The sequence below is a fragment of the Elgaria multicarinata genome, chromosome 12 (genome assembly GCF_023053635.1).
Source record: "Elgaria multicarinata webbii isolate HBS135686 ecotype San Diego chromosome 12, rElgMul1.1.pri, whole genome shotgun sequence".
In the NCBI taxonomy this organism is placed as follows: Eukaryota; Metazoa; Chordata; class Lepidosauria; order Squamata; family Anguidae; genus Elgaria; species Elgaria multicarinata.
In genome coordinates, this window is record NC_086182.1 from 9,726,360 (window position 1) to 9,749,598 (window position 23,239).

General features: G+C 46.1%; 1 protein-coding gene across 4 annotated transcripts in view; it reads left to right on the forward strand.

Moving 5' to 3' along the window:
* The first annotated feature begins 226 nt into the window (after positions 1–226).
* Positions 227–23,239, forward strand: part of FGFR1 (fibroblast growth factor receptor 1) — a 115,219-nt gene continuing 92,206 nt past the window's right edge. For 3 of the 4 annotated variants that reach the window (XM_063139281.1, XM_063139278.1, XM_063139280.1), the window contains exon 1: positions 227–344. The gene's annotated coding sequence lies outside the window, so the exon portion shown is untranslated. Of the gene's footprint in view, positions 345–1,581; positions 1,601–23,239 lie in introns of those variants that run through there. The other variant, XM_063139279.1, reaches the window with a different exon arrangement.

The following is a 23,239-nucleotide window of genomic DNA, read 5'->3' on the forward strand; positions in this document are numbered from 1 at the left end:
ACCCGCTGGAGAGCCGCCCCTGAGCGCGCCCCGCGGCCGCCGGCAGCTTTGGACGCGCCGCCCGCCGAGCCCGGCCGCCGTCCAGGGCGTGGGAAGCGCGGCCGCCTCGCCGTCGAGCTGGTTCTCCCCGCGTCGGCGGCGCCTATGGAGCCGGGACTGTGAGCGGAGGAGAACCGCGCGCCTGCTCGCCCATTGTCTTCGCCGGGCTGCGCGGCGTTTGGGAGCTTCTGGCCTTCGCGGCGCGCCCCCGGGACCTGTCGGGGTTGCGGCTGCTCTCGACGGAGGGGGCGACACCCTCCCCCCGCCCGGAACTTCTCTCCCCGGGAGGGGGCCACTGCAGCCCGGTAAGTCCGGCTCCGGCTTCTAGGCGCGCGGGGGCGGCGGGGGCTGGAGAAACTTTTCCCCCAAACTTTGCGCTTTCGGCCCGGAGGCGCAGGGGGGCGCTTGGGCCGCCGGGTTGGGGGCGCCTAGCCGTGCCAGGCCTCCCGGGTTCGATCCAGTCTTTCCTCCGAGACATTTTCGCCTGGGGGCGGGAGTGGAGGCACGCGGGGGAGAGAAGCTGGCAAACTTTCCAGCTGAGCCAGGTTCTCTCCATCGCCCCCGGCGTCTGGCGCCTGGCGGTGCAGCGAGCGCTGGCGGCTCTGGGGCCTCTTGGAAGCCAGCCACCCCACCCCACCCGGCTCCCCGCCATTCCCGGCGGTGCGAGGGGCTCGGCGGTGGCTTCCCTGCGCCAGACTCCGGTTCTCCGGTGCAGGGGTGGGAGGCGCGGCTGCTGCTACTCGGATCTGAGTAGGCGCGGGGGTGGGGGAACGGGACAGAAAAAATGCACAATCTTTTCCAAGCGTGGGTGCATGTCTGGGTAAAACGGAGATATATTGAGGGGGGGAGTCGTATTGACTGGACCCGCCTTTCCCCAAACTGCCCCCCCCGAATTGTGGACTAAAACGCCTATCATCCCCAGCGCGACTGATGGGAATTGGAGTCCAAAGTATATGGCGGGCGCTAGGTTGGGGAAAAGACATGGCTGGACCCAGTTTTTGGGAGGGTGCCCGATGCATCGCTTGGGTGGTGCAGCCCTTCTCAGCGCGCCCCCTCCCCCTTGCCCGCCGTCGAAGTGGTTGGAATGGGGGAGAAAGACCAAGCCTTTCATTGCGTTGTCCTCGGGGGCCCGTTTCTAAACTGCGGGGGGGGGGGGGTTTTCTGGCCTTCTCTCTGCTCTGCGCTTGGCTTCTTTTCTTCTTGGCTTACAGCTGATGGTGTTGTGATGCTTTGAAGAGAAGAGAGGGCACTCTGTACATGCCCAGAGATTCTCTTCTATGAACACCCAGCCTGCATTTGAATTAAGCCACTAAGATTGGGGGGAGTAAAATTCTGGGGCTTGGCTGCGGTATTTCCTGATTTTTGAACAGAAACCCTTATTAGTGACGTGGGGGGGGGGTGTAATGTCCCTTGAAGCCTTTAGTTTCGATTAAACATTAACTTCAGCGGAAAGGAAGTGACCATCGCTGCCATTGGTTCACATTTATCTCTTTTTAGCTTTGCCTCGTTCCTCCACTCTGCTGTCTCACGTCCATGGTCAAAACCTGGGATTGTAAACTAGGTATCTGCTTTTTCCGTTTTTATATAAAACTTTGTGGGGCAGCCTTCTCCAACCTGGTGCTCCCCAGACAGGCTGGATTACAACTCCCAACATCCATAGCCAGATCTGAAGGGTGCCAGATTGGGGAAGGCGGTGGTCCCATGATGCCGTCAACCCATTTGATGCTGTACCAATGCTTCTGGTTTGTTGTTGAGTGCACGCACTCATGGGTGGCTGTTGTTTTGGATTAATCAATCCAGAACAGGATCCCCTCCCCTCCCCAGGGATACCTGTTGCCTGCCTGCCTGCCTGCCCACCCTCCTAGTTGCTGACCTGGAGGAGGATGAAAGGAGTGGTCGTTGTAGCAATGGGACTCGGTACCAGTCCACTTTGGGGCCCAGCGAGGGCTGTAGCCGCCAGGTTGGGAAAGTTTCCTCCCACGTAATGAGTCGCTAACCAAACTTTTTGGTGGCAGTGGTGTTGTTTGTGCTTATCCAAGAAATGGACTTTGTGGTATATTGCCACCTGTTAAAATTTAAATTCTATTTGTCCTGGAAGGGTGGGGTGGGGTGGGCAGCGTGCAGGGCTGTTTACAAGACAGTGCATGGGCGGGCGGGGGGGGGCATAAGCAGGCGTCCAAGTGCCCTCTGGTTCCTGTGGCTCGCTGAGCCTCTGCAACCCAGAGCTGTTCCTTTCTCTTCTTAAGGCTGCCTCCGAGGTAGGAATGCAGCCACTCTCCTTGCGGCCTTCCCCCATGCTTGGCTTACTGTGCGCACCAGGCTTTTGCAGGCATTTATGGGGAGGAGAAGGTGCGCTTGTTGTGTAGAGAGCAAAACGCCTTGAGGCGACGACGGGTACATCATGACAGAAGCGTTCGTCAACTGCAGCAGCTTTCCCCGACTTGGTGCCTCCTCCAGATGTGTTAGACTGCAACTCCCATCATCCACAGCTGGCATGGCTGTTGCAGCATTGCTGCATAGGAGCATGGGAGTTGCAGTCCCTGCACATCTGGAGGGAGCACCAGGATGTGGGCTGGGTGGGGGAGGCAGAGTGTAAAATCAGTGGGCCCCAAAAGCCATGGAAGGTAAGACGTACAATAGGTCGGTGTCATTTCAATGTCAAGCCCAAATAGAACAGAGTCACCTCTTATCTTCTACGCAAAGTGGGCTTTTTAGTTACATTTATATCCCACGTGTTTTCCTCTTGAAAGGAGTGCAAAGTGGATTATATTTTTCTCCCTCTCTCAGAATACTGAACCCGGGCTCTTCCCATGAAACGGATTGGTGGGAGATTCAGGACTGATAAAAGGAAGGACTTCTTCACATAGCTCGGAGCTAAGCTGTGGAATTCACTTCCACAAGATGTAGTGATGGCCGACAATTTGGCTGGCTTTAAAAGGGTGTTAGACAAATTCCTGGAGGTGAAGGCTATCAATGGCTACTAGTCCTGATGGCTTTGTGCTACCTCCAGTATCAGAGGCAGTAAGCCTATGTACACCAGTTGCTGGGGAACATGGGCGAGAAGGTGCTGGGTTCATGTCTTCCTTGTGGATTTCCTATGGACAGTTGGTTGGCCACTGTGTGAACAGAATACTGGAACAGAGGGACCCTCGATCCGATCCAGCAGCGCTCTTCTTATGTTCTCTCTGTTTTATTCTCACAACAACCCTTTGAAGTAGTTTAGGCCAAGAGTCAGTGACTCTCCAAGATCACCCACTTCATGACTGAGAAGGGACTAGAACCTAGATCTGCTAAGTCCTAGTCGGACACTACAACTGCTACACCACACTGGCTCTCTTTTGCCCACAAAAGCTTATGTTGCAATAAATCCGACAAAGATACCACCAGACTCTTTGCTGCCAGAGACTTGGTGCCACAACCCTTCTGGAGCTGTTTACATGTACAGACTAATGGCTGCTTCTTTGGCAGGGGGGGTGCTTCATCTCCTAGATCACACACAATCATGTGCTGTGCAGATGTAAGTTTGTTGTTTATTCGTTCAGTCGTTTCCGACTCTTCGTGACTTCATGGACCAGCCCACGCCAGAGCTTTCTGTCGGCTGTCGCCACCCCCAACTTCCCCAAGGTCAAGTCTGTCACCTCCAGAATCCTGCTGAGTTTACCAGGACTGACTCTCTAGTAAGGGTGTGGTGGAATTTTGCCTTGCTCCTACATCCACTGCTTTGGAAAGCAGCACCAATAGTCCATCCAACAAAATCCCTGCTTTACTGGTGCCTTACAGCTTGGTTTTGTTTTCCCAGATAGCTATCTGGTACTTAGGGCTTTTCAATATGAGGCCTTTGTTGTACGCTCATCATTCCCTACTCACAGTTGTTTACAGGTTCTTTATACGATGTCCTGAACCTCCTGTTTCGCTTCTGTTTGTAAACAGTGCTTTCCGAGAGGTGGTTTTGTTTGTTTGTTTTTTGAGCAGGGATTGGCAGTTATTGGCGAAAGAAAGCACAATTTCCTTTTGTGTATTGACGCTACACTGTACCACAGTGACACCTAGAGGTTATGTAGCAGAAAAGCACCACGTGGAAACACTGCTTGTGTAGTGCTCGGATTTCACTTCTGTGATGAAACTGGAAGTAGAAGCAGCAGATTAGTTGCCTGTGTGGCCCCTGCCCAATTTTAGTCAAGGTGTTATTGCTCAACCTTTTTCATATAGCAAAACCAACCAACCAATGAGTACCTCTGTGTTTCATCTAAATATTATAATATTGCAATATTGCCTGCCAAGGGAGGCCAGGTTTACTCCATCTCTGTTGTCTTCCCACAGGGTGGCAAAGTGGAGGGGATCTTTTAGGCAGGTGTTTGACTTTTAAGCTGAAGTAGGTTTTAACTGGTGTGTATTTTTTATTTCTTTGATGTGTTTTTAATGGGGTTTTAATTACAATTTTGTGTTTTGTCTTGCCTGTTATTGCTCCTTGAGCCCTATTTTGTAGTGGGAAGGTGGGATTATAAATTAAATATGGAAGTTATCCTGTGGCCCTTAGACATCATCTGAGGGAGCTGTAGGATTACTTGGAATCTCCCTTCCGAGGTCGGGGACAGCGCCCCACCCTCAGAAGGGGGAGTCAGAGATTAATCCGCTGCTCCTCCGCCCCCTCACATTGGCTGCTCTCCGAGGCTGGAAAAGTGACCACAGGAGGGGAAAAGTGACCTCAGGAGGGGGGAAATGGGGCGTTTGGGTGGGTGGGGAGGGGAGGAGATTGGAGAGGCCAGGATACAAGCTATCTTGAGCCCTCTCCAGCTTCCTTCCCACCCCTTTGGAAGCACCCCAGTTAGATGGAGGGGAAAGCCAGTCTAGTGAAAAATGCAGGGCAGGAGGATGGGGAGACGAAAATGGTCTCTGTCGTTCCTTCCGCCCTGCCTTGGATGACCGGAAGTTTGGGGGCTTCTGATCATCGAGGGTGCAATCAATAGGATTGCACCCTAAACAAATACATTCTAGAAGGGCAGAGGGCCACTGCCAGTCTGCCTCATCGTGGGGAGATTTCTCAGGAAGCCACTTCCTCCCCAGTCCCTTCCTCCAGTCAATGAACTCATACCATCCAAGCGTGCTATTCCATACCTCTGCGCAATGCCTAATTCTAAGTGATGCTGAAGTTATTACAGAGCCGTAACCATCTGTAAAGGGGCCGGATAGTTCCAGTCACCCGACCAGGGGTGCAATCCTATTCCCACTTCTGTGGGAGTAAGCCCTATTGAAGCCAATGGGACTTACTAATGAGTAGACATGCATAGGACTGTACTGTATTTCCAAGATCTGAACAGCCGCTAAGAATATGGGAGTTGGCAGCCCCTGCCTGGTCGAAACTGCTTGGATTGGTTTGTGGACTGAATTGTGCTGCTTTTTGGTAGGGGTTTCGTTGGCTTTGTGTGCCTTTTTTAGTTTCATTCAAATTCAGAACTTCTCTCTCTGCATGTGGCTGGTTCGCATAGTTTGGTGACCAACAGCAACATGGTGATTCTTGACGCGAATGAGCCATCCCAGATCAAGCACCCCAGAAATCACTTCCAAATGTCATCTTGCAGTGCCTCAATGGCCATGCTTTTGAATGGAGTCATTCCACATGTCAGCTCGAGTGGACGAGCACTCATACACCTTGACTAAGCAGGACATGACTCTGGGGCTATGAGTAAGATGAAATTTGAAAGGAATCTTTGATTTATTGGGCTCAAATCTCTGTTGGGCTCAGATGCAATAAATGAAAGGATTGAATGAATCATAGAATCATAGAATAGCGGAGTTGGAAGGGGCCTACAAGGCCATCGAGTCCAACCCACTGCTCAATGGAGGAATCCACCCTAAAGCATTCCTGACAGATGCTTGTCCAGCTGCCTCTTGAATGCCTCTAGTGTGGGAGAGCCCACAACCTCCCTAGGTAACTGATTCCATTGTCATACTGCTCTAACAGTCAGGAAGTTTTTTCTGATGTCCAGCTGGAATCTGGCTTCCTTTTACTTGAGCCTGTTATTCCGTGTCCTGCACTCTGGGAGGATCGAGAAGAGATCCTGGCCCTCCTCTGTGTGACAACCTTTTAAGTATTTGAAGAGTGCTATCATGTCTCCCCTCAATGAAAACCTGAAAGCCTTAAGCTGGGCTGTGTTTGTGACACATAATGGAAATACTGGGGATACTGTGTTCTACCATACCATTGACTTTCCACCAGCATTCTGAAAATATGAATACTGTTTTATACTGTTGTTTTTATATTTTTCATGGTTTTAAATTTTGTATACTTTTTAAATGTTCACTGGTTTTAATTTTTGTAAACCGCCCGGTATATAAATTTAATAAATAAATAAATAAATCTTAGGATGCTATACCTCTGAGCAGACATGCATAGGATTCCAGTGTTAGTTGTGTTTTCTTAAAGCAAGTTTCTAGTCCTTAAGGCTGCAAAGATAAGCTGGAACATGCAAGTCCAGGGCCTGATGAAGTATCAAATGCTAAAGGAAAAGGTTGAGTAAAAATTAATTCCCCCTGGTCAGGGATGAGGCTTTATTGGCAAGTAATAATGTCTTGTCCCTTTCTAGTACAATTATGCAAAATAAGTAAATAATACATGTGTATATTCTTCATAAGGCTGCAATCCTCTGCTTACATATCTGGGAGTTAACTCCATAGACTTAATGGGACTTACCTCTGAGTAGATATGGATTGCTGTGCAAGTAAATTCGTTTGATTTATATATGTCATACAAATTGTAGCCCAGGTTTTCTTGGGGCAAAATTTATGCTATCTTGGCACAGTACTGCATAGTTGGAAATTGGAAGCTGTGTGCCTCTGAGATATTTTTTTTTAACCGAGTATATTTAAAATTGGTGTGGGTTTTCGAAATGCCGGATTCAAATCTTCAAGCTTTTAAAGTTTTCCTATACCTTTTTCAAAATAGTTATTATACGATCCTGGGAACTCATAGGGAAAGATGCCAGATACCACCAGATCATAACTTCAGCCATAAATATATTACCTAGAAGTACATCCCATTGATTTCAGTAGGACTTACTTCAATTTTTAAATGTTGAGAACAAATCAATTGTTAATTAGCCATTTCTTTTTTTAAAGTTGGGGTTTCTGAAGCATAACAGTATTTCTTGGAACATTTTATGAAGCATCTAAGATCTGTACAAATTGATTTTCTGCTCCTTTAAATCGCTTTGCTTAATTCAGCCAGTCTTGATTTGTTCATTTCTATAACTCTTTGAATTGTGAAACTATTCTAATTTTGCTTTGCTAGAGTTCAAATTTTCTTAGGGGGTTTCTAGATCTTCTTTGATTTGCCCCATATGGCTCAATGGGTAAAGCTACAGGGTGTGTGTGTGGGTGGGTGGGTGTGAGAGAGAGAGAGTGTACAGCTTGGCAAACTTGTGTGAAAGTATTTGGGGGAGCGTTTTTGATGCCTATCCATAGGGTTTCAGTGTTAGTTAAGGTATAAATGTGTTGTGCAAAGAGATAAAGGGGAGAAACACAGTTCCTTAACAGGACTGGTCAAAGATGGGCATTTATCCCAGATGAAATGAGAATTCAGTGGTTGTGAGTTCAGAGCACCCATGGTGGGCTGCAGTTACAAACTTAGGAAGCTGCCTTATCTAGCCAGTGTTGTCAACACTGACTGGCAGCAGCTCTCCAGGGTTTCAGGTAGGCTTGCTATGGAGCGGTATATAAATGTAATAAATAAAATAAATAAATACATTATATTTGGGGTGTGTGTGAATCATACAAAAATGTACACCAATTTTTGTGTGGACTTCTAAAAGAAAATGTGCAAACTGTTGCGCTAACAGAATGAACTTGTATTTGAAAAAATGCAAGCGTTGTAGAAAGTAAAACAGACAGACTCGTCTATCCCTATCAAAAACAACCGTGGTCTTCCGTTGTAGAGAAGCAAACTTATAAAGGATGTTTTTGTAAGCGTTTGACCTTGTTTGGACGTAATTGTGGTGTTGGCAGCAATTTGTGGGTTAATTAACCCACAAATTGTGGGAATGTGCGCTGTGTGTGAGCTGCTTCCAGTTTTTAACAGTAACCTACAATTGCGGCATTTGTAGATTCTTATCGTGACATCAAATTCAGGCACTTGGGGTTGTTTGTGGTTAAACCTGCCCCAAGTTAACCCATCATTTGTTCTTGGGTTATCTCACAGATTAACCCTTGAATTGCTGCTGTTATGCCCAAATGGACCTTTCCTCTCTCTCCACGTTTACATGACAATCCTTTAACTGTCATGACTTTCTCCTTCCTGGGACTGAAAATTCTGATGCTTCTGATGACCTTTTGTGTTTTCATCTCTTGGTGGGAAGTCCTGCTAGTTAAGCTGTGCAAAGGGTGTAGTGTAGACAACTTTATTTGGAGAGACCTGGAGCTCCCAATGCAACATGCACTTCCATCATCCCATTTGAACCCACTGGATTGATTTCCATGTAAATGAGTTGAGGATTAGGCAGTCATACTTGGTGAGCTTTTGAATTTTTCAGAGCACTTCACATTCACTACTTTGTTGTTCTTAGATCAGCCCTGTAAGGCAGGCCAATGTTGTTATTCCCATATTGCTGATTGGAGTTTGCTTAAAACCGTGTAAAACGAGTAAGTTTTGAACTGGAGGACTTCCCATCTTGCGTGCTTGTTTGCCAATAATTGCTACTAAGGAAATGAAGAGTTGAATTGGGGCGGTGATTTTCAAATGGAAACCTTTCCACATTGAATTTTCTGCCATGGAATTTCTGCACATTGCATTGAATTCTGGGAAACAACTGATTGCTCTTTGTGTCAGGTGACCTTCTCAGTTCACACAATCCGCCAGCCAAGCATTCTGGGCCTCAGCTTAATCCCAAGTGAACTGGGTCCCAGAATGAACCCAGTTTTTGTCCAGTAGTAGGCCTACAGAGTTGGGCCAGCTGTCATTCCAGAAAAGCTTATTTGCCATTACTGAGTTGCTCGTTTGGGGGCCTGCTAAGTTTCTGAAACAGCTTTGTGCCTCCAGATGTGTTGGCCTACAGCTTCTCTAATGCTGTCTGGGCATGATGGGAGTTGGAGTCCAATATCAGGGGAGTTCTAGGGATGCTGTCTGAAAAAGACTTGGTATGGGACGGAAATAGAACTTGCCAAATGGCTAACAACCGTAGGCATGTCTTTAGGCCTGTGGAGATTTCCCCAAATCTTATAAAGACATGAGCACTGGGAAAATTCTATTGATTAATAGAGCTGCGCGGCTGGTTTTAATGTCAAGTGTCACCTTGGGTGCTTTTGACCAGAAAGGGCACCTATAAATACCATAAATTAAATGTTTTCTGTTTAAAATAATGGCGGAAGCAGCCCCACGAGGCAGAGAGGATTTGAAACGCATAGTCAAACTTGAGCAGGCACATTCTTGCAGACTCTGCTTCCCTCAGCCCTGCCCAGTGTAAATGATCGGGGAGAAGAGAAAGGAAAGAGGAATGGGGACCTTGCCAAGTCTTGGCTCTGTCGAGGCCTGTCACATATTTCTTTGGCAGGAGGCCATCTTCCTCCCCACAACACACACACACACACACATGAGCACTTCCCTTCCGTAATCTCAGGGGTGGTTGGCATGCATTGGTGCCCCTCCATTGTCGTCTTCAGAGAGGATTAAAATACATCAAGACAGTCTCTGACTGGAATAGAAAAGAAGCCGCAGCTTGGAAACGAGACGTTGGCTGAGGGCGGGTGGGAGGGGGGAACCTCCATTGCGTGCAATTCCTGTTTCAACAGAATAGGGGCTTTGTGATAGTGAGGCCTTGGAGGTTTTCAGATGTGTCAGGATCTTTATTACTTATTTCTCCCCCTCAATCATTTTTCCATTTAAAAATTGAAGCTGAATTAGAAGTTGTTTCAGAGACAACCTATTCAGGCGGCCATGTTGGATGACATCAATCGTAAGAGAGTCAGAAAGGCTTCCGCTCTGGGGCGGAAACATCTGGAAGCTCTCCTGCGCAAGCCCTGTTAACAAGAACTGTGCAAAAGCATAGTAAGTGCCTGTTCATTTCAGCAGAGTTTTCTCAAGTGTATGTTAGAGTGATCGTGCCTTTTGTTAGTGAGGAGGAAGAGGACAGGTGCCATTTTGGATTTCTCCAGTCACCCAAATATTTTTTGGCAGGCTTTTCTTTCTGGCTTAGCCAGTTGGGTACAGTTGAGACATCACAACCAGTCATGATTTTATTGTGACGGGATCAAACTGCATGGAGTCTCATACTCTCTTTCTCTGTCTTACACACACACACAGAGTAAAGCCATGAGAAGGACACTGCAAGCTTTCATTTCTGTGATTGGTTAAAATCTTAGTTAAGATGAACTGCGATTTGTCAGGTTCAGATGAAACGACAAGCTATAATTGAACAAAATAATGGAAGCCCAGCTCCTACTCATGGCCACATCTGGAGAGGAGGAGTGGCATGCATGAGCCCAGTGCTCCCTGTGACTCGGTGATAATTGGAGGGCTGGGCAACTTGTGGGCCTCCAGATGATTTGGTCTACAGCCCTCACCATTGGCTATGCTGCCTACAGCTGATGGGAATTGTAGTCCAAACACATGGGGAGCACTGGGTTAGGTAAGGCTAGCCAAAAGACTGCTGCGGAACTGGCTGCTTTTACATGCTTCTCAAAAAAGTTCTGCGTCTTCTCCCTCACCCTCTCAGCTTTTATTAGGCCCAGCCTAATGAAAGTTGAGAGGGGTGAGGCAAATTTCCACTGGCCTCCCTCCCTTTTTGTTTAGTTTTTTGTTTGCTATTATTGTATTGGCAAATATATATTTTTCTAAACTGAACCCACTGGTCTCTGCATCTCTTGGCTGTACCAGTAGGCCACATTAGAAGCCACATGGGAACGTGCTGGGAGCTTCTGCTCCCTCAGAATGTCCCAGAAGCTTTCACTAGATGGCCTTATTCCAACTCTACTATTCTATGTGGCCAGCCAACGGCTATGGCTGAGCAATGCCGTGAAGACACCCGGATGTGTGTGGTAGATCTTCTCTGTGCCAGAAGCAATCAAGCTTTTCTTTGGGAGGCTTTGGCATTATTATTATTTTAAGAAACTGTACTAGGTGCTTCCGTTCCCGGTTGGGCCTGTGTACACATCCCTGTGAGGAGGCTCTTGGCTGTGTTTTGCATACCTGGATGTTGACTTTTCTGAATCTGCTTTAACCATTAATCAATGTGGTTTCCTTCCTCTCTCCCCAATGCAATTAAGTATGTTTTATTTAAGCAAATTGTTTCTGCTCTGACGCGCAAGGGTGCACGAAGCCCTCAGGGAAGGTTTTTTCTTCTTCTTGACTCCTCTTTTTCTTTTTTAAACAAGCTCACTAAAGTTCCATAACTTTCTCCCACATGTCATTTCTATTTTGCAGAACCAGGGATGCAGTCTGCTAAGTCTTATCCCCAGTCACAGACTCATTAAGGACGCAATCCTATGCATGTTTAGATTGAAAAGAAATCCTGCCACTCCCAGCATTCCTTAGCTAGCTGGACTAGATTTTTTTCCATCTAAACTGTAGGGCTTTTTTCTGTCTTAACGTGCATAGATAGTGCAACTAACGGTCTTTCTCAGCTCCCCACGGCTGCTCTTTACAGTATGTGGGGGGTTGATTCTTCTTCACATAGAGCATAGGTAACACTGTGGAATTCACAACCACAAGATGTAGGGATGGCCACCAGTTTGGATGGCTTTAAAAGGGGTTGGATAAATTCCTGAAGGAGAAGGTGATCAATGGCTACTAGTCCTGATGGCTATGCGCTACATCCAGTATCTGAGGCAGTAAGTCTGTGTGCACCAGTTGCTGGGGAACATGGGTGGGAGGGTGCTGTTGCACCATGTCCTGCTTTGTTGGTCCCTGGTTGACAGCTGGTTGGCCACTGTGTGAACAGAGTCCTGGACTAGATAGACCCTTGGTCTGATCCAGCGGGGCTCTTCTCATATTCTTGAGTTGATACTACTGCCCTGCCCTACAGGGTTGATGAAACGATTGCAACAAATTAGTTCCTTCAAACACGTGAAACTCAAAAGACCTATATAAAGTTTTGTTGTTGTGATTCTTTATTGTGTGTCAATGAATTACCAAGGTAAGAATGTAAGGGCAGTTGGAGCTCTTAAACGTGTTTACAGGCCAATACATTTTGCGGACTTTGGTACAAGGTTGTTATATAGCAAGTGGATTATGTTTTTAAGTGCTTGTGTGGCACCCAGCACCCCTCTTTAAATTTGTGGGAAATAGTACCGCTTTCCAGTCAAACTGCAAACCAGCTCTTCTGTCTCAGCGTTTCCTCTTTAAGCAGGAGGGAGGGACGGAGGTTCTAAGCAAACTTTGCTTCCTGTGCACTCCCCCCTGCCATCCCAGCATTGAACCACGTCTTTCATATGTGTGTTTACAGAGATCTTCTCACAGCTGTATGGCATCCTGCCTGCTGCAGGATGCAAAGACCTGTGGATTGGGGCGCCAATCCAGTGCTAATGCTAGAAGAAAAATAACAGGATATCTTCAGTCTTTTCCCAAAACCATACGCAGGGAAACATCCGAACAAAACTGCAGCTCCTGAGTCTTTCATTTTGCCCAAACGATGGGATGGAGTAGTGGGGAAGCTGCATGACCCCACAAAGAGGGTAGTATCCAATGTTAGTCCTACGTAGAGTAGACCCATTGAAATGAATGAAACTTTGTTTAGTTGTGACTAACTTAAGTCTCATTCATTTCAGTGGGCCTACTCTGTGTAGGACTAATGTTGGATACTATCCACATTGTAGATCCAGAGTGCCTGCCTGGGGTCCCAATCCACCCTTTCCCCCAATCATTTGGTGGCTTCCTGGCTTTTGTGCAGTTTCCCCCTGATTCTAAATACCCTATTTCTTCGATTCTAAGACGCACTTCCCCCCCATATAAACATCTCTAAAAATGGGCTGCGTCTTATAATCGCGAGTGTGTCTTAGGGTGTGTGTTTTCCTGTTGGTGGTACTGAAATTAGTGTGTGTCTTACAATCGATGGCATCTTACAGTCGAAGAAATACGGTAGTTGTAATGCCTCTCCTAAGGCTTAGTTACTGGTAGTAAAAGCTTTAAGCTGAAGTATGCAGGTATTTTTGGTATATTGACTCCACCCCACTTTGCCTTTGGTCCTGCACATCACTGGAATGCAGCCTTTGGGATGAAGGTAGTTCAAACACCCCCAAGGTAGACCAACAAAGGCCCCTTCCCAAGGGGTGTTCAACCCTCTCAGTTCTGTTTTGGTGGTGAGTCCACCTTCCTCTTTCCTCCTCAAGCATCATGCAGATGTACCCCACTTCTCCCCTCAGTGCCCCTCCAGGTTTCGGAGTTGGTAAAGCATCCTCAGTGGGCCACCTCCCTACCTTCTCACCACATTGTCACCACTTGCTATTGCTTCTCCTCCATCATTGCTACCTGTCGCTTGCTTGACAGGCAGAGAGCCCTGGAGCAAGTAGGCAGGGGCATCTATTGCTCCTCCTTTCACCACCATCATTGTCTGGGCCAGAGTTGAGAGGCAGGTGAACAAGCAGGTTGTGTTGGTGAAGAGGAGGAACAACTCCAGGGTACCTTGGTCAGTGGACCTCTGCTGAGATATGGGACCTCGGCAGGTGCCCATCCATGCCTACCCTTGTCTCCCCCCCCCCCAAGGGTCCTATCTCACAGTTTGAGAACCTAGGCTCTAAGCTGAAAGGCCTTGTCTGCCTGCCCCCACAATTCCAAAATGTACTCACTCTGGCTATGGTTCCTCAGTACGGGCTAATATATATATTTAATTAGGGATAATTGGCTGCCGCAAGATGTGATGGCTGCTACTTGCTTAGACAAATTCATGGCAGATAAATCTATCAATGGCCACCAGTCATTATAGTTATATGGAACATCCAGGTCTCCGTCCCCATTTTTCTGACAACCTGATAGCGGGGAGCAATTACAGGAAGGGGGCTCCTTTGTCCTCATGCCCTACTTGTGGGCTTCCCAAAGGCATCTGGTTGGCCACCATGGAAACCAGATGTTAGACTAGTTGGAGTGTGAATTCTACTTATGTGAGGGAAATAAATTCTAAACATGTTCAGAGGTACTTTTCTTTTGGAATCATGCTCTAGTCATGAGAGGTGGTGGGTAAGTGACTGGCAGCAGATGTTGAGAGACCAAAAAAATAATAATAATCAAGGGGATATCTATGGTGCATCTGTAGACTTCTTTCCTCCTCCTGTTCACCCTCGTTTTACCTCAGAATATTCTTAGACTCGTCTTTTGTCCTTTGGTAATTGGCATGGCCTTATTTTAGGCTTCCTGTGGGCCTGCTTGGAAGTCTTGTTTTTAGCACAGCATCAGATAGCTGGGCCCACGGAGTGGGCTGATGACATAGAAAGAGCCAGGTGGTGAATTAAAGTTTCCATTGTAGCTGAATCACCCAGTGGCCTCTCTTGGATTTATTTTGTTTTTCTCTTTCCTCCTTCTACATGAAATATTGAGAGCTAATTCTGTAACCAAGCAAAAGCAAGCCTCAAGGCTGTTTGTGTTCAAGATACACGGAGGGACGTGGCAGCTAGAAGTTCAACTAGATTTATCTGTTCTATATCCCTGGATTCGCTCTGGACTAGAGATGAGAATTCTCTGAAATGATATTTTTGTGTAGATTGGAACTTGTAGCGAAGTTGCTGGCCCTGAGTTCAACTAAAATCTTCTTCTGTCCAAAGGGGAAAAAATCCCGTGAAAAGCATCCAGAAACTTCAATTGGTCCAAACTGCCATTGCCATTTTATTATCTGACATCAGATAGGACAGATTGAGCATATCACTCTGATCCTATTTGATCCGTATTACTTACCTCAATTCACACTTCTGGTTCTTACTCTTAAAGCCATAAATGGCTTGAAACCTGAATTTGCTCTTCGTATGTAGCATCCTTCCCCCAACCTGGTACCCACCAGACGTTTTAGACTACTACAATTCCCATCATGCCTGTCTATTGGTCAGGTTGTCTGGGGCTGATGGCAGTTGTCCAAATCTTTTCATTGGGGAGTCTGGCATAAGTTATATGGTTCCTGCCCAGAGTGTTCCATCCATGGGTGTGAAATTTGTGTGTTCCATCCATGGGTGTGAAATTTGTGTGTTCCATCCATGGGTGTGAAATTGGTCAGTCACATCGTGTGTCTCAAAGGAAGATTCTATGGTTCAAACTACACATGATGCTCAGTTGAATGTTTTCTCTTGAGTTCTTGGGGTGTTTTTTTGTTTAAAAAACCCCCAGAATGCTGTGAGGAGCTCCTATCAAGAATGGAAGTTCATGCAAGGGAGGGGGCGTCTTCTCTTCTTTCTTTTTACTTATCAAAATCTTCCCCTCTGAGATGTTTTTCACCCCATTGGGTTTGTGAGAAAGGGGGGAATGCAAGTATACTATCCCACATGGAATTAAAAGTGGCTTGGAGGGGGTAATTTTGATAAGAAGAATGGTCTGGTAGGAAAGAGAGCCCCCCCCCTCCTCCTCCCATTTATGAAGAACAGGACAGCTACTTTGGATTTGCAAAAACAATGTATTGTTTTAATTGCTATTGTGAACATGTTTTTATTGCTTTTAATATTTTATTGTTTTAATATTTTATGTATTTTATTGTTGTAAGCCACCTTGTGAGGGCCTCTGCCCTGGAAGGCGGCCAAGAAATGTTTTAAATAAATAAATAAATAAATAAATAAAAATGAATTAAACCCTCAGGGAGAACATTCACTCAATTGCCCAGCTGTAACTGATGCCCGATCTAAGATTTTGGACCTCACAATCTTGTGAGGAAAGCAGAAATGTGGGTGATTCACACGTCTGCTTTTTATGCTTCTGATATAACCTGTTGGTGGTGTGTTTAAGTGTTCGAAGCTAAGAGAGATGTCTGCCTCTGATCAGCTAGTACGTTCATGACAGGAGCAGGGCCCCAACCCTGGACTTCCTGATTCGTAGTTTAGCCATTATGCTACACCAAAGTCACAAATCCTACTCTTCAGCAAGGTGCGTGGGGACGGGAACATGGGTTACGTTTCGCACACCTTGCCAGGAGGTGGATATTACAGCAGCAATGCAGAAGGTCAATCAGTCGGTGCTTTATTTGCTAAAACAAAGGTCGTTGCAAAGCAGCACGGAAAGCATTCATTTGAGTCGGTCACATCTCTTTTCTCTCTGGAAGGTTGTTCCATCTGAAGCTGCTATAAGGATCTGCTTGCCCCAGAAACTTAAAACTGGTTCTATAATCCTTCCATCATCCCCATGTAACCATGGGAACTGTAGTTCTGCAGCAGGCAGAGAGTGAGGATCTCTAATGGGAATGCTGGCATCTCCACCAAACTATAATGCCCAAGTTTATTTTGGCGGGGAGGAAGCTGTGATAATGAAACTTTTAAACGCCTCCTAAAACTTATCTTTTTAGACAAGCCTCCCCTGGATTGTAATTTATTCTGGTTTTATGTGATTTTTTAAAAAGTTTAAAGTTTTAATTTGGATTGTTATATTAGGGTTTTAGTTGTAAGCTGCCCAGAGAGCCTAGGCTGTTGGGCAGTATAAATATGTAATTAAATAATGCATAAATAAATTCCCTCCAGTGGGAATAAATCTGGCTTAGGAGTGGGCAGGTAGGGAAGGAAAGGCCTATAATTTCCTCTTTCCCCTTACTACCACCCCCCAGTGAAGGGAAATGCCCCAGGGCCGGTGGGGTGTTTTGTGGAGTCTACAGAATTACGCCCACCAGCCTGCAACTCAAATTTGTAAGGGTTGTCAGAGGCAAAAGCACTTTGCTTTTAGCAAGCAGCAATCAATTTTCTTCCAAGAACCATGTGAGGGTCTGCTCCAGCATGGGCCTTTTCCTCCATGGGGTGGGGTGGAGCCCACACACGCCTGAGAGGATGTGGGGAAGTAGTTGTGTACACTGCCCCCAGTGCTTTTTGACAGTTTCACGGTGGATCTCTCCGGAAATTCCAAGGTGCATGAGAATTCTGTGTACTTACTATGTGTACTTGCATGCGTGTGTGTACTTGGGAGATTTCCAGTACACCATCGGTGTGCCTGTGGGTGCGCATGAACCTTGCCACGCCCCATTGGGAGTGGAGATGAGCCGTTCTGGTGGCACGTGTCTGAACCAGTCCTTGGTGTTCTAAAATGTCTGCAGAACAGCCCAAGTCTTTTAACTAGGAGGATGTGGTGGGGTTGGATGTGAAGGGGTGGGGAAGCAAACTCGTGGTGACTGGCAGGCAGGTTCCCACACATGGGAAGGAACTGAAGGACAGCTCTGTTTGCGCTCCAACCCTGGGAAATGAACGGTGGCGCTGTCCAGGTTTATAAAAGATTCTGTAAATACCAAGAAGAGCTGCACCTTTATGATCCTACAAGTAACATTCGAGTTTGATTGCCTCTTCTGCAGGGCAGGCTGGAACACGAGAAAAGGAGGGTGGTGGTGTGTGTGTTTCCCTTGCTGTATCTGGGGCATATTTCCTGTATTTTTCCTTGCCGTATGAGGGCCCTTTGTTCCCGGTGGGAAGAGTTTAGCAGACACACCTCCCTACAAAATAGCCACCCCATGGCTCAACTTGCAAACTCAGGTTAACAATTTCTTTTTAGGCAGCAGAGTTTAGTTAGTTAATTGGTTAGGTTAGCCGTCCCCCAACCTGGTGCCTTCCAGATGTTTTGGGCTTCAACTCCCATCAGCCCCAGCCAGCATGGCCAGTAGTCAGGGATGCTGGGAGTTGTACTCCAAAAGTCTGGTGGGCACCTGGCTGGATTAGATGACTTGACTAAAATGATGCCTGTAGTTACTCTAAAGGGCAGTAGATCTTTATTTTGAATAAATGTGTCTATATATGTCTTCTAGTACTTATGGGGGGGTGGAAACTGCAGGTGCAAGTCCCCTTGTGGGCTTACTTCTGTGTAAGTGCACGTAATATTACAACCTAAGAGCTTTAGACCTCTGGCTTCTGCCTCTGTCACTGCAGTGCAAAAAGCAATTCACAAGTGTGTGTGAGAGAGAGCGGAGGGTGGGACTGTCATGTGTCCAATATTCTTATCATACTATCAAGGGAAGCGCTTGGGAGTGGTGCTTAAGTTTCAAGAATAGAAGTGCTCAGCCCCAGGGATGTGTGAAAACCCCACCATCTTCATTCTAGGTGTCTAGAGCCCAGCTGCAGTGTCTAGAGCCCAGCTGCAGTTGCTCATTGGTGAGGAAAAGTCATGCTGTACATCAGGGGTAGGCAACGTGGCACCCCTGGGCACCAGCGCACCCTCAAACTCTTTTCTTGGCACCCACCAAGGTGCTCTGCACCTCCTACTTTTTCTTCTCTTTCCTTTTTCTTTTAAATAACAAAAATCCGTACAAAGCAAAGTGAGGGCCTCCTGCCACAGTTGTCTTCATTTCACACACAAAAGTGTCTAGGCTGAGGAAATGAAGGTGGCAGGTGACTGCAGGGCGCTTTTATCGGCGGAGCGCCCATTTTGTGGTGGTGCCCAGGACAGTTTCTCAAATGGCCTCATGCTCTGACGTACTTTAAGGTTACTTCATACCTGTTTCTTTTTTTTTAAAAGGGAGGGGAGAAGGGCAGAGGTTGGACGGGTGGTGCTAAATGGGAGTGGTCAAAGGATAGAGTAAGGCTGCACAGCCAAAACCAAGTCCTTGTTTCCACTGTGAGGTAGTAAACCTGGGTCCTGCCTGCATCTATACATGTAATTAGCAAGTGCAAATGTTATGCAAATCCTTTGTCCCCTGTTTTTGGTGAGCAAGAAACCACCCTATAGTACCTACAGGAGATCTCCTGCCCCCTTAATACTACTCCTTACTTTGTTCATCACCCCATAGATCTCCTAAATACTTTAATAGTATTTAATTTAATAGTATTTAATAGAGCCAGTGTGGTGTAGTGAAATTCATATTTGAAAGAACGTATTCTCCCTTATGAGCCTGCCCGTGCTTTGAGATCTTCTGGAGAAGCCCTTCTTTCAGTCCCACCTTCTTCACAGGCACGCTTGGTGGGAACATCGGAGAGGGCCTTCTCGGTGGCTGCTCTGGTGCTCTGGAACTCTCTTCCCGGGGAAGCTAGGCTGGCTCCCTCCTTGATGGGCTTTCGGAAGCAGGCTAAAACTTTTTTGTTCCAGCAGGCCTTTGGAGAATAATCTGGCCCTCCTTCTATGTTAATGTCTTATAATTTTGTTGTGTATTTTAAACGTTTATGGTTTTGTTTCCCCCCCCCCCTGTATATTTTAAACTTTGTAAGGCCGCCTTGAGGCCCAGCATTGGGCAAAAGGCGGGATACAAATAAATATAATAATAATAATAGTGGCTAGCGTGTCAGACTGGGAGTCAGGAGATCTGGGTTCTAGTCCCCACTCGGCCATGGAAACCCATTGGGTTGGGCCAGTCACAGACTCTCAGCCCAACCCACTCACATGGTTGTTGTTGTGAGGATAAAGTGGAGAGAAGGAGGATTACGTATGCTGCCTTGGGTTCCTTGCAGGAAAAAAGGTGGGATATAAATGCAATAATAAAATAGTGAGGCTGCAATCCTATTCCCACTTGGGGGCAGGGTGGATTTGATATTAACCAATTTGATTTAAATCATGATTTAAATCACTATTCAGGAAGACTCGATTTAATCATGTGACTCCCCCCCCCCCCGCCAAAAGTGTACTCTTCCTTGCTATATTTTACACAACTCAAGAGTTACCAAAGATTCATTCTTGCTGGTATAATCTTAATATTTACAAGATGAAGGTTTCATTTTTAGAATAGCAACTTTTCAGATTAGTTTTACAATTATATCAAAAAAAATTACTGATTTGGTTATACTATTAGAAACACGTCATTATTGCGAGGTGAACTATCTCCAGTTTACTAGGTTAATCATTCATATTTGGACAACCTTTCTGCTGTACTTTATTGGAAGGAGAAAAATAATCTTACAGAAACCTCTGGAAGAGCATGACATTGTGAATGGATTAATGGAATTCATTTACCAAAAAATTTAAACAGCCTCATGCTACATGATTAAAAACTAATCCTTATTTCATGATGAATAACCTTTGGACTATATTGTATCTTAAATAGAAAACTACCTTTAGATAGAATTTTCCTCAAAAAGCATTTTATTTTTTTAAAAAAATCCAATTTAAATAAAAAAAATCTGATTTAAATTTTAAAAATCTGATTTTTGTAAATTTTTTTTTTTTTAAATCATTGATTTTTATCCACCCTGCTTGTGGCTAAGTCCCATTGAACTCAGTGGAACTTACTTTGGAACAGACACACACATAAGATTGCACTGTAACCCCCTTTGATTTATGTAGTCACTTTACTTTGCCTGTTCTTGTTTTTACGGTTAACCTGTTTCGTACAAAGTTCAAAATGCTGGATTTTGGGGGACTTCCTGGGCATTCAATATGTTTTCATTAAGATCAACCGAGATCTTCCTCGTCCTTTTCCTCCTCGCTATTCAGGAGGAGGCCATGGCTTTCTTTTTCCTTCTTTCTCCCGCTCCAAAACTCCCCGTCCAATTTGGCTGCAAGCTGCGTGTTTTCCTGCTGACGCACTTCGGCGTCTCCAGTGCCTCTTTACTGGGCTGCCTGAAGGACAGACGCATCACCGCGCGTGACTTGTCCTTGGGATTCATGCTGGAAATATGAACCTGGCACTCGAGGAAGCCTGGAAGGGGATCCCCATGACTCTATCCTGAGCCATCCGCAAGGTGTTTCAGGGGAGAAGAATTCAGGAGCCGCAGCCAGGCCCAAGCCACTTCAGCAAGCGTCTGCTATTCTGTGCCTCCTGTTTTCTCCTAGAAAAGAGTGATTGTAACGAGAAACATTTCCCCATTAGGCTGTGTCTCAAGTAGCACATGGGCTTGATAACCAACCTTTTGGAGATGGGGCGATTGTTTCCTGAAAATACCAAAGACTCTTCAGCCAAATATTTCACTCCTTAGTGAAACCTGTTAACGTTTGGGCAACTATTTTAAAAATGCGTTATCCAGGCGTCACCGCTATTCTCCTTCTCGTAGTCTGGTGCCAAAGTTTATTTAACTGCCTGGCATGGTACACAAGGCCCAGGCGCCGTGGCTTTTGATAACCGAGTTTCTTCAGCCGTCCAGCCAAGAATAGCTTCTGCCCATTTTCCAGCATCTCTGTTCCCTTACAAGGGTGAGGGCGAGGAAGGCGTGGAACCGGGATACCTGGCTCTCGGATCAGCCTGCCCGTGAATTAAGGACATCTAGCGTTGCTCTCCTTCAAGTGCCACCCCCCACCCACCCACCCCAATGTGGATGGCTACTGGCACTTTCAGTTGGGCCTCAATCCGTGGTGGCAGCGAAGATGTCCAGGACTCCCCTCTGCAGAATGGGCAAGAGGGCTCCCAAATCCAGCAGGGTTGGATTCCCACAGTATGAAGTAAATGAAGTAATACACATTAGCAGTAGAGGCTGGTGGCTCCGATGTTAGTGGGGTGGTGAATCCGCTCCGAGTTTCAGTCAAAGCTCTGAAGGCACTAACTGAGGTGTGAAGCACCTTGCAAAGCACTTTGGATAGCTCCTTTAGGGTGCTGACTGAGATCCGAAGTGGATTCACTGCCCCACAGACATTGGAGACACCAGCCTCCACTGCCTCCATATAACATTAGCAGTAGAGTAACAAGTCAGGCTGCATCAGGATCGCTGGTAGTGAGAGGGTAAAGTCATGCTGAAACAGTGGCTGGGTTGCGGGGGAAATTGGCGAGGGTTACAAAGGTGAGCCTTTTTTTACCTGTGACATGTTGGAGGGTGCGGAGTGGCACCATTGCAGCTTCTCATTGGAGCTGTGCCTCCAGCAGTAGATCCTGGTGGCTCCAATGTCAGTGGGGCGGGAAATCCACTCCAGGTTTCAGTCAAGACCAGTCGGAACTCTAAAGGAGCAATCCAGCGTGTGAATCAGTACGACAATGGAATCAGTTACCTAGGGAGGTTGTGGGCTCTCCCACACTAGAGGCGTTCAAGAGGCAGCTGGACAAGCATCTGTCAGGGATGCTTTAGGGTGGATTCCTGCACTGAGCAGGGGGTTGGACTCGATGGCCTTGTGAGCCCCTTCCAACTCTGCTATTCTATGATTCTATGCATCACCTTGGATTGCTCCTTTAGAGTTCTGGCTGAAACCTGGAGCAGATTCACCGTCCCACTGACATTGGAGCCACCAGCCTCATCTGGAGATCATCATCTAAATATCCTATCCATGCCCCTCACTCACACGCACACACACTGCAAGATCATGACATCCCGACTCTAAAATCATCTTACTGCATTACTGGCTCTGATTTCTCTAACTCACTCCCCAGAGAGGTTTGCCAGACACTTACACTGTTATCATTTTGGTGCCACGTGCAATCCTCTCAAAAAAATGTTCAGCCTAGTTTATATATGCTGCTTTTAAGTGCTATTTTGTGCTTGTTTCTAATACTGGATTTTTGTTGTTGTTTCTTTTATGGTAGTTGTTGTTTTAACAAAAATAAAAACCTGTAAACTGCCCAGGAAATATGAGTTGAGTGGTGTGGATATCTCTAAATAAAGTTAAGCAAGGAGCAGAGCCTTTTCCGTAGTGGCATCTGTGTTCTTGTTAGGCACATTTGCAAAAGGTTATCAAAGGCCTTTTTAAAGGTCTGGGGAGTGTTCTGATTTGTATTAATAGTAAAACTGGCCTGTCCATTGACATCATACTAGTTTTTTTGTTTTTGTGAGCAGCCCCAAGAGCCTATTTGGCTGTAGCATGAAGCATAATAATTCATCATCATAATTAAAAGTGTAATAATAATTAAAAGATTTCTTCTGTGATGGAAAAAAGGTGGGGATATAAATGTACTACATGAATAAGTATTTGAACCCAGGACAATCATCACTGCTGTTTACAAATAAGTAGCAAGATCTCTTATACTAGTAGGGAAGGGAGCTCTTTTTTAAAAAAAAATTAAATTATTATTAAATATTCTCAGGTCCTCCAGTACAGGATGATCTAAAATTCCTTAATTCCAAATTATTATTTATTTATTTATTTATTTATTTATTTATTATTTATTTATTTATTTATTTATTTATATAGCACCATCAATGTACATGGTGCTGTACAGAGTAAAACAGTAAATAGCAAGACTCTGCCGCATAGGCTTACAATCTAATAAAATCA